At 39.5% G+C, this 9456-nt stretch overlaps 1 pseudogene; it reads left to right on the forward strand.

Annotated features, from left to right (window-relative positions):
* The window catches only part of LOC112619399, a 93682-nt pseudogene extending 84442 nt beyond the window's left edge, over positions 1-9240 (forward strand).
* The last annotated feature ends 216 nt before the right edge of the window (positions 9241-9456 follow it).

Consider the following 9456-nt stretch of genomic DNA (forward strand, 5'->3'; position numbering starts at 1 on the left):
TTAATTGCGTCGATTTGATTCTTCTCTCTTTTCTTCTTTATTAGTCTTGCTAGTGGTCTGTCAATTTTGTTGATCTTTTCAAAAAACCAACTCCTGGATTCATTGATTTTTTGGAGGGTTTTTTGTGTCTCTATCTCCTTCAGTTCTGCTCTGATCTTAGTTATTTCTTGCCTTCTGCTAGGTTTGGAATGTGTTTGCTCTTGCTTCTCTAGTTCTTTTAATTGCGATGTTAGAGTGTCCATTTTTGATCTTTCCTGCTTTCTCTTGTGGGCATTTAGTGCTATAAATTTCCCTCTACACACTGCTTTAAATGTGTCCCAGAGATTCTGGTACGTTGTATCTTTGTTCTCATTGGTTTCAAAGAACATCTTTATTTCTGCCTTCATTTCGTTATGTACCCAGTAGTCATTCAGGAGCAGGTTGTTCAGTTTCCATGTAGTTGAGCGGTTTTGATTGAGTTTCTTAGTCCTGAGTTCTAGTTTGATTGCACTGTGGTCTGAGAGACAGTTTGTTATAATTTCTGTTCTTGTACATTTGCTGAGGAGTGCTTTACTTCCAATTATATGGTCAATTTTGGAGTAAGTACGATGTGGTGCTGAGAAGAATGTATATTCTGTTGATTTGGGGTGGAGAGTTCTATAGATGTCTATTAGGTCTGCTTGCTGCAGAGATGAGTTCAATTCCTGGATATCCTTGTTAACTTTCTGTCTTGTTGATCTGTCTAATGTTGACAGTGGAGTGTTGAAGTCTCCCATTATTATTGTATGGGAGTCTAAGTCTCTTTGTAAGTCTCTAAGGACTTGCTTTATGAATCTGGGTGCTCCTGTATTGGGTGCATATATATTTAGGATAGTTAGCTCTTCCTGTTGAATTGATCCCTTTACCATTATGTAATGGCCTTCTTTGTCTCTTTTGATCTTTGATGGTTTAAAGTCTGTTTTATCAGAGACTAGGATTGCAACCCCCGCTTTTTTTGTTCTCCATTTGCTTGGTAAATCTTCCTCCATCCCTTTATTTTGAGCCTATGTATGTCTCTGCGTGTGAGATGGGTCTCCTGAATACAGCAGACTGATGGGTCTTGACTCTTTATCCAGTTTGCCAGTCTGTGTCTTTTCACTGGAGCATTTAGTCCATTTACATTTAAGGTTAAGATTGTTATGTGTGAACTTGATCCTGCCATTATGATATTAACTGGTTATTTTGCTCGTTAGTTGATGCAGTTTCTTCCTAGCCTCGATGGTCTTTACATTTTGGCATGTTTTTGCAATGGCTGGTACCGGTTGTTCCTTTCCATGTTGAGTGCTTCCTTCAGGGTCTCTTGTAAGGCAGGCCTAGTGGTGACAAAATCTCTAAGCATTTGCTTATCTGTAAAGGATTTTATTTCTCCTTCACTTATGAAACTTAGTTTGGCTGGATATGAAATTCTGGGTTTAAAATTCTTTTCTTTAAGAATGTTGAATATTGGCCCCCACTCTCTTCTGGCTTGTAGAGTTTCTGCTGAGAGATCTGCTGTGAGTCTGATGGGCTTCCCTTTGTGGGTAACCCGACCTTTCTCTCTGGCTGCCCTTAAGATTTTTTCCTTCATTTCAACTTTGGTGAATCTGGCAATTATGTGTCTTGGGGTTGCTCTTCTCGAGGAGTATCTTTGTGGCGTTCTCTGTATTTCCTGGATTTGAATGTTGGCCTGCCCTACTAGGTTGGGGAAGTTCTCCTGGATGATATCCTGAAGAGTGTTTTCCAACTTGGTTCCATTTTCCCCCTCACTTTCAGGCACCCCAATCAGATGTAGATTTGGTCTTTTTACATAATCCCATACTTCTTGCAGGCTTTGTTCATTTCTTTTTCTTCTTTTTTCTTTTGGTTTCTCTTCTCGCTTCATTTCATTCATTTGATCCTCAATCGCTGATACTCTTTCTTCCAGTTGATCCAGTCGGTTACTGAAGCTTGTGCATTTGTCACGTATTTCTCGTGTCATGGTTTTCATCTCTTTCATTTCGTTTATGACCTTCTCTGCATTAATTACTCTAGCCGTCAATTCTTCCACTTTTTTTTCAAGATTTTTAGTTTCTTTGCGCTGGGTACGTAATTCCTCCTTTAGCTCTGAGAAATTTGATGGACTGAAGCCTTCTTCTCTCATCTCGTCAAAGTCATTCTCCGTCCAGCTTTGATCCGTTGCTGGCGATGAGCTGCGCTCCTTTGCCGGGGGAGATGCGCTCTTATTTTTTGAATTTCCAGCTTTTCTGCCCTGCTTTTTCCCCATCTTTGTGGTTTTATCTGCCTCTGGTCTTTGATGATGGTGATGTACTGATGGGGTTTTGGTGTAGGTGTCCTTCCTGTTTGATAGTTTTCCTTCTAACAGTCAGGACCCTCAGCTGTAGGTCTGTTGGAGATTGCTTGAGGTCCACTCCAGACCCTGTTTGCCTGGGTATCAGCAGCAGAGGCTGCAGAAGATAGAATATTTCTGAACAGCGAGTGTACCTGTCTGATTCTTGCTTTGGAAGCTTCCTCTCAGGGGTGTACTCCACCCTGTGAGGTGTGGGGTGTCAGACTGCCCCTAGTGGGGGATGTCTCCCAGTTAGGCTACTCAGGGTTCAGGGACCCACTTGAGCAGGCAGTCTGTCCCTTCTCAGATCTCAACCTCCGTGTTGGGAGATCCACTGCTCTCTTCAAAGCTGTCAGACAGAGTCGTTTGCGTCTGCAGAGCTTTCTGCTGCTTTTTTGTTGTTGTTGTTGTTGTTGTGTAGCTGTGCCCTGTCCCCAGAGGTGGAGTCTACAGAGACAGGCAGGTTTCCTTGAGCTGCTGTGAGCTCCACCCAGTTGGAGCTTCCCAGCAGCTTTGTTTACCTACTTAAGCCTCAGCAATGGCGGGCGCCCCTCCCCCAGCCTCGCTGCTGCCTTGCCGGTAGATCACAGACTGCTGTGCTAGCAATGAGGGAGGCTCCGTGGGCGTGGGACCCTCCCGGCCAGGTGTGGGATATGATCTCCTGGTGTGCCTGGTTGCTTAAAGCGCAATATTGGGGTGGGAGTTACCCGATTTTCCAGGTGTTGTGTGTCTCAGTTCCCCTGGCTAGGAAAAGGGATTCCCTTCCCCCTTGTGCTTCCCAGGTGAGGCGATGCCTCGCCCTGCTTCAGCTCTCGCTGGTCGGGCTGCAGCAGCTGACCAGCACCGATCGTCCGGCACTCCCCAGTGAGATGAACCCAGTACCTCAGTTGAAAATGCAGAAATCACCGGTCTTCTGTGTCGCTCGCGCTGGGAGTTGGAGACTGGAGCTGTTCCTATTCGGCCATCTTGCTCCGCCCCCCGAGACAGGGTTTCAAATGGGTTTTTGCCATGTTGGCCAGGCTGGTCTTGAACCACTGGCCTCAAGTGATCTGCCCATCTTGGTGTCCCAAAGTGTGGGATTACAGGAGTGAGCCACTGTGCCCAGTGAAGCGTGTCTTCTTAACTCCAAACAACCACACTAGTTCCCAGCAATGGTTCTTAACCAGGCCAAGATGGCTGAAATAACAGTAATAGAATTCAGAATATAGAAGGGACAAAGACCATTGATATGCAGGAGAAGGTCAAAACCCAATTCAAAAAATCTAAGAATTACAATAAAATAATACAGAAGCTGATAGATAAAATGGCCTTTATAAGAAAGAACCAAAGTGATCTGACAAAGCTGAAAAAACACACTATACGATTTTCATAATGCATTTGCAAGTATTCATAACAGAACAGACCAAGCTGAGGAAAGATCTCAGAGCATGAATGCTGGCTCTCTGAAATAGTCAGAGAAAAATAAAAAACGGTAAAGAAGAATGAACAAAAAAATCTCCAAGAAATAAGAAATTATGTAAAGAGATTCAATCTGTGATTCACTGGTGTCCCTGAAAGAAAGGGAGAAAACCAAGCAACCTGGAAAATATATTTGAGGTTATCATAAATGAAAATTTCCCCAACCTTGCTAGAGAGGCCAGTGTTCAAATTCAGAAAATGCAGAGAATCCCTGTGAAATACTACACAAGAAGATCACATCTAAGACACATAGTCATCAGACTTTCCAAGATTGCAATGAAAGAAAAAATGGTAAATGCAACTAGAGAGAAAGGGCAAGTCATCTACAAAGGGAACTCATCAGGCTAACAGCAGACCTGTCAGCAGAATCCCTATAAAGCAGAAGAGATTGGGGGCCTATATTCAGCATCCTTAATTAAAATAATTTTCAACCAAGAATTTCATATCCAGACAAACTAAGCTTTGTAAGTGAAGGACAGATAAGATCATTTTCAGACAAGCAATTGCTAAGGAAATTTGTTAACACCAGACCTGCCTTACAAGAGGTTCTGAAGGGAGTGCTAAATATAGAAAGACCATTATCAGCCATTACAAAAACACACTTAAGTACATACACCAGTGACACTATGAACAACCACACAATCAACATTGCATAATAACCAGCTAACAACATGAAGACAGGATCAAATTCACACATATCAATACTAGCCTTGAGTGTAAATGGGATAAACGCCCCCAATTAAAAGCCACAGAGAGGCACGTTGAATAGAGAAGCAAAACTCAAGGTTTTGCTGTCTTCTAGAAACCCATCTCACATGTAATGATACCCATAAGCTCAAAGTAAAGGGATGGAGAAAAATCTACCAAGCAAACAGAAAAAAGCAGATATTGCTGTTCTAATTTCAGACAAAATAGACTTTAACAAAGATTAAAAAAAAAACACAAAGAAGGACATTATATAATGTTAAAGGGGTCAATTCAATAAAGGGGTCAATTCAACAAGAAGACCTAACTGCCCTAAATACGTATGCACCGAACACAGGAGCACCCAGATTCATAAAGCAAGTTCTTAGAGATCTAAAAAGAGATTTAGGTAACCACACAATAATAGTGGGAGACTTTAATACCTGACTGACAGTTTTAGACAGATCATTGAGGCAGAAAACTTACAAAGATATTTGGTACCTTTACTCTGCACTTGACTAAATGGACCTTAGAGACATCTACAGAACTCTCCACCCAAAAAACAACAAAATGTACATTCTTCTTTCCTGCACATGCCACATACTCTAAAGTCAACCACACAATTGTGGCTAAAACAATATTCAGTATATTAAAAAAAGAAATCACAGCAACCACACTCTTGAACCACAATACAATAAAAATAGAAATAAATGCTAAGAAAATCTCTCAAAATGAAATCATTAAATGTAAATTAAACAACCTGGGTCCTAAATGACGTTTGGGTAAATAATGAAATCAAGACAGAAATCAAGAAATTATTTGAACCTAATGAAAAAAAAAAAAGATATAACATACCAGAATCTCTGGAACATAGCCAAGGCAGTTAAAAGAGAAGTTTATAGCACTATACACCCACATCAAAAAGTTAGAAAGATCTCAAATTAATGACTTAACATCACAACTAGAGGGACTAGAGAAACAAGAGCAAATCAACTCCAAACCTAGCAGAAGACAAGAAATAACCAAAATCAGAGCTGAGCTGAAGGAAATTGAATCATGAAAAATCGTACAAAAGATCAATGAATCCAGGAGCTGCTTCTTTGAAAGAATTATCAAGATAGATGGACCACTAGCTAGACTAATAAAGAAAAAAAGAGAGAAGATACAAATAAGCACAATCAAGGATGACAAAGAGGACGTTACTACTGACCCCACAGAAATACAAAACAAAAAAAAAAAACTGTCAGAGATTATTATAGTTTCAGTAAAAGTGATTTCAGTAGGACAAATAAGATCCTTTCAGACAAGTAAATACTAAGAGAATCAGGATTTTCTTGTCTGCAAAGAATCTTATTTGTCCTTCACTTATAAAGCTTAGTTTGGGTGGAAATGAAATTCTCAGTTGAATTTTTTTTATGAACTCCTCTATTTCCACAAGCTAGAAAACCTAGAAAAAAAAAATGGGTAAATTCCTGGAAACATACAACCTCCCAAAAAAAGAACCAGAAAGAGATTGGATCCTTGAATGGACCAATAATGAGTTCTCAAATTGAATCAGTAATAAAAAGCCTGCCACCAGAAAAAGCCCAGGACCAGATGGATTCATAGCTGAATTCTACGAGAGGTATAAAAAAGAGCTGGTACCATTCCTACTGAAACTGTTCTAAAAAATTGAGGAAGAAGGACTCCTCCCTAACTCATTCTATGAGGTCAGCCTCATCTTGATACCAAAACCTGTCAGACACACACACACACACACACACACAAAGAAAACTTCAGCCAACATTCTTGATGAACACAGATGCAAAAATACTCAGCAAAATACTGGCAAACTGAATCCAGCAGCACATCAAAAAGCTAATCCACCATGATCCAGAAGGCTTTATCCCTGGGATGCAAAATTGGTTCAACATACACAAAATAATTAATGTGATTCACTACTTAAAAAGAACTAAAAACAAAAACATATGATCATCTCAATGGATACAGAAAATGCTTTCAATAAAATCCAACATCCTTTCATGTTAAGAACCCTCAGCAAACTAGGCATGGAAGGAACATACTTCAAAACCATAAGAGCCATCGATGACAAACCCACAGCCAACATCATACTGAATAGGCAAAAGCTGGAAGTACTCTCCTTGAAAATCAGAATGAGACAAGGATGCCCACTCTCACTACTGTCATTCAACCTTCTACTGGAAGTTCTAGCCAGAGCAACCAGACAAGAGAAAAAAATAAGAGGCATCCAAAAAGAAAAAGAGGAAGTCAAGTTATCCCTGTTTGCAGACTACATGATGCTATCTCTAGAGAACCCCTAGTCTCTACCCAGAAGCTCCTTGATCTAATAAACAATTTCAGCAGTTTCAGGACACAAAAGCAATGTAGAAAAATCAGTAACATTCCTATTCACTAACAATACCCAAGCTGAGAGCCAAATCAAGAATGCAGTCTCATTTACAATAGCCACAAAAAGAATAAAATACCTAGGAAAATAGCTAACCACGGGGGCAAAAGACCTCTACAATGAGAATTACAAAACACTTCTCAAAGAAATGAGAGATGACAAACAAATGGAAAAATATTCCATGCTTATGTATAGGAAGAATCAATATTGTCAAAATGGCCATAAGGCCCAAAGAAATGTGCAGATTCAATCCTATTCCTATCAAGCTACCAATGACATTATTTACAGAACTAGAAAAAACTATTTTAGAATTGATATGTAACCAAAAAAGAGTCCAAATAGCCAAGGCAATCCTAAGCAAAAAGAGCAAAGCTGGAGGCATCACATTACCTGACTTCAAACTATGCTATAGGGCTACAGTAACCAAAACAGCATGGTACAGCTACCAAAACAGACACACATACCAATGGAACAGAATAGAGATCCCAGAAATAATGCCACATACCTACACCCATCTAATCTTTGACAAAATTGGCAAAAACAGCAATGGGAGAAAGACTTTCTATATAATAAATGATGCTGGGGATCACTGGCTAGCCATATCCAGAAGATTGAAACTGGACCTCTTCCTTACACCATGGACAAAAATCAACTCAAGATGGATTAAACACTTAAATCTAAAATGAAAATCTGTAAAAACCCCAGAAGATAACATAGGAAATACCATTCTGGATATAGGCCCCTTGTAAAGATTTCATGACAAAGATGCCAAAACCAAATGCAGCAAAAGCAAAATTTGACAAATGGGACCTAATTAAACTAAGGAGTTTCTGCACAACAAAAGAACTCTCAACAAAGTAAACAGAAAACCTACAGAATGGGAAAAAGCATTTGCAAACTATGCATTCAACAAAGGTCTAATATCTGGAGTCTACTAATATAAGGAGCTTGAACAAATTTTGCAAGCAAAAAACAACCCCATCAAAACTGGGCAAAGGACATGAACAGACACTTGCAAGAGAAGCCATACATACAGCCAACAAGCATATGAAAAAATGCCCCACATCACTGATCGTTAGAGAAATGCAAATCAAAAGCACCATAAGATACCACCTCACACCAGTCAGAATGATTATTAATAAAAAGTCAAAAAATAAAGATGCTGGTGAGGTTGTGAAGAAAAGAGAATGCTATGTACTTCTGGTGGGGGTGTAAATTATTTTAGTCACTGTGGCAAGCAGTTTGGTGATTTCTCAAAGAACTTAAAATAGAACTACCATTCAACCCAGAAATCCCATTACTGGGTATACACCCAAAGGAATATAAGTTGTTCTGTAATAAAGACACATGCACACATATGTTCTTTGCAGCACTATTCACAATAACAAATACATGGAATCAACTTAAATGGCCATCAACCGTAGACTGGATAAAGAAAATGTGATACATATACACCATGGAATACTACACAGCCATAAAAAGAACAAGATCATGTCCATTGCAGCAACATGGATGGAGTTGGAGGTCATTATCCTAAGCAAATTAACACTGGAATAGCAAACCAAATACCACATATTCTCCCTTATAAATGAGAGCTAAACATTGAGTATACATTGACACAAAGAGGGAAACAACAAACATTAGGGCCTACTTGAGGGTAGTGGGTGGGAGGAGAGTGAGGATCAAAAAACTACCTATTGGGTACTATGCTTTTCACCTGGGTGACCAAACCCAATGATATGCAATTTACCTATATAACAAACCTTCACATTTACTCCTGAACCTAAAAGTTGAAAAAAAAAGAAGTTTCATCTTCCTTTGACATAGTTAACAAGGAGACCACTTAAGATATGATCACTCATTCTGCTTGTACCCTCATCACACATTTCTTCTATATGATTACTCTGAGATCTGTGGTACAAGTCATTGGCAGAGAATCCAAGTACTGTGGATTTTGTGTCTCCTTGGTAACCACCTATTGGGTAGAGAGCATCCTAGGATTTTCCATGGGTCTTGTTCCTCGCCTCCTGGGTGACATCACTTCTTTGTGGCTGTGTAACCCAATGGCCTACCTCATCAATACCTGGACAGGGTTTCTGTCATGAATGAAATGAAGAGTTATTCTCAAGCTGTCACATGATTATTTTGCTAGTATGTTGACCTACCCCTTTGCACTTGTCTCCAATCTTATGGCTTTCAACACCTGTGGTCTTGCTGGTGGATGCCCTCCTTACTCTCCAAGATATTCTTCTTAGATTATTGGTGCATGCTACATGAAAAGGGAAATATGAACCTAGGAAATAGCTTGTTTTTCTGGAAGATCTCTTTTGGAAAGACTTATTCTTGTAACCTGACAATGTTAATTTGAAGATGTGAGGCAGGAACACCAACTTTTCTATAGTACCAGAAGTACAGAATTAAGGGAGAGAATGTGGATTTATTTATATTGTGGCACAATTTTTAAATAGTCATTTAATCTTGGGAAAAATTTTTTAAAATCCTTAATTTATTAAAACAGAAAAAAAACACACATGCAGTTATTTCCCTTTGTTATGTGGGAGTATAGCAGAGGTAAGGAATTTGT

The sequence above is a fragment of the Theropithecus gelada genome, chromosome 2 (genome assembly GCF_003255815.1).
Source record: "Theropithecus gelada isolate Dixy chromosome 2, Tgel_1.0, whole genome shotgun sequence".
NCBI classification, from domain to species: domain Eukaryota; kingdom Metazoa; phylum Chordata; class Mammalia; order Primates; family Cercopithecidae; genus Theropithecus; species Theropithecus gelada.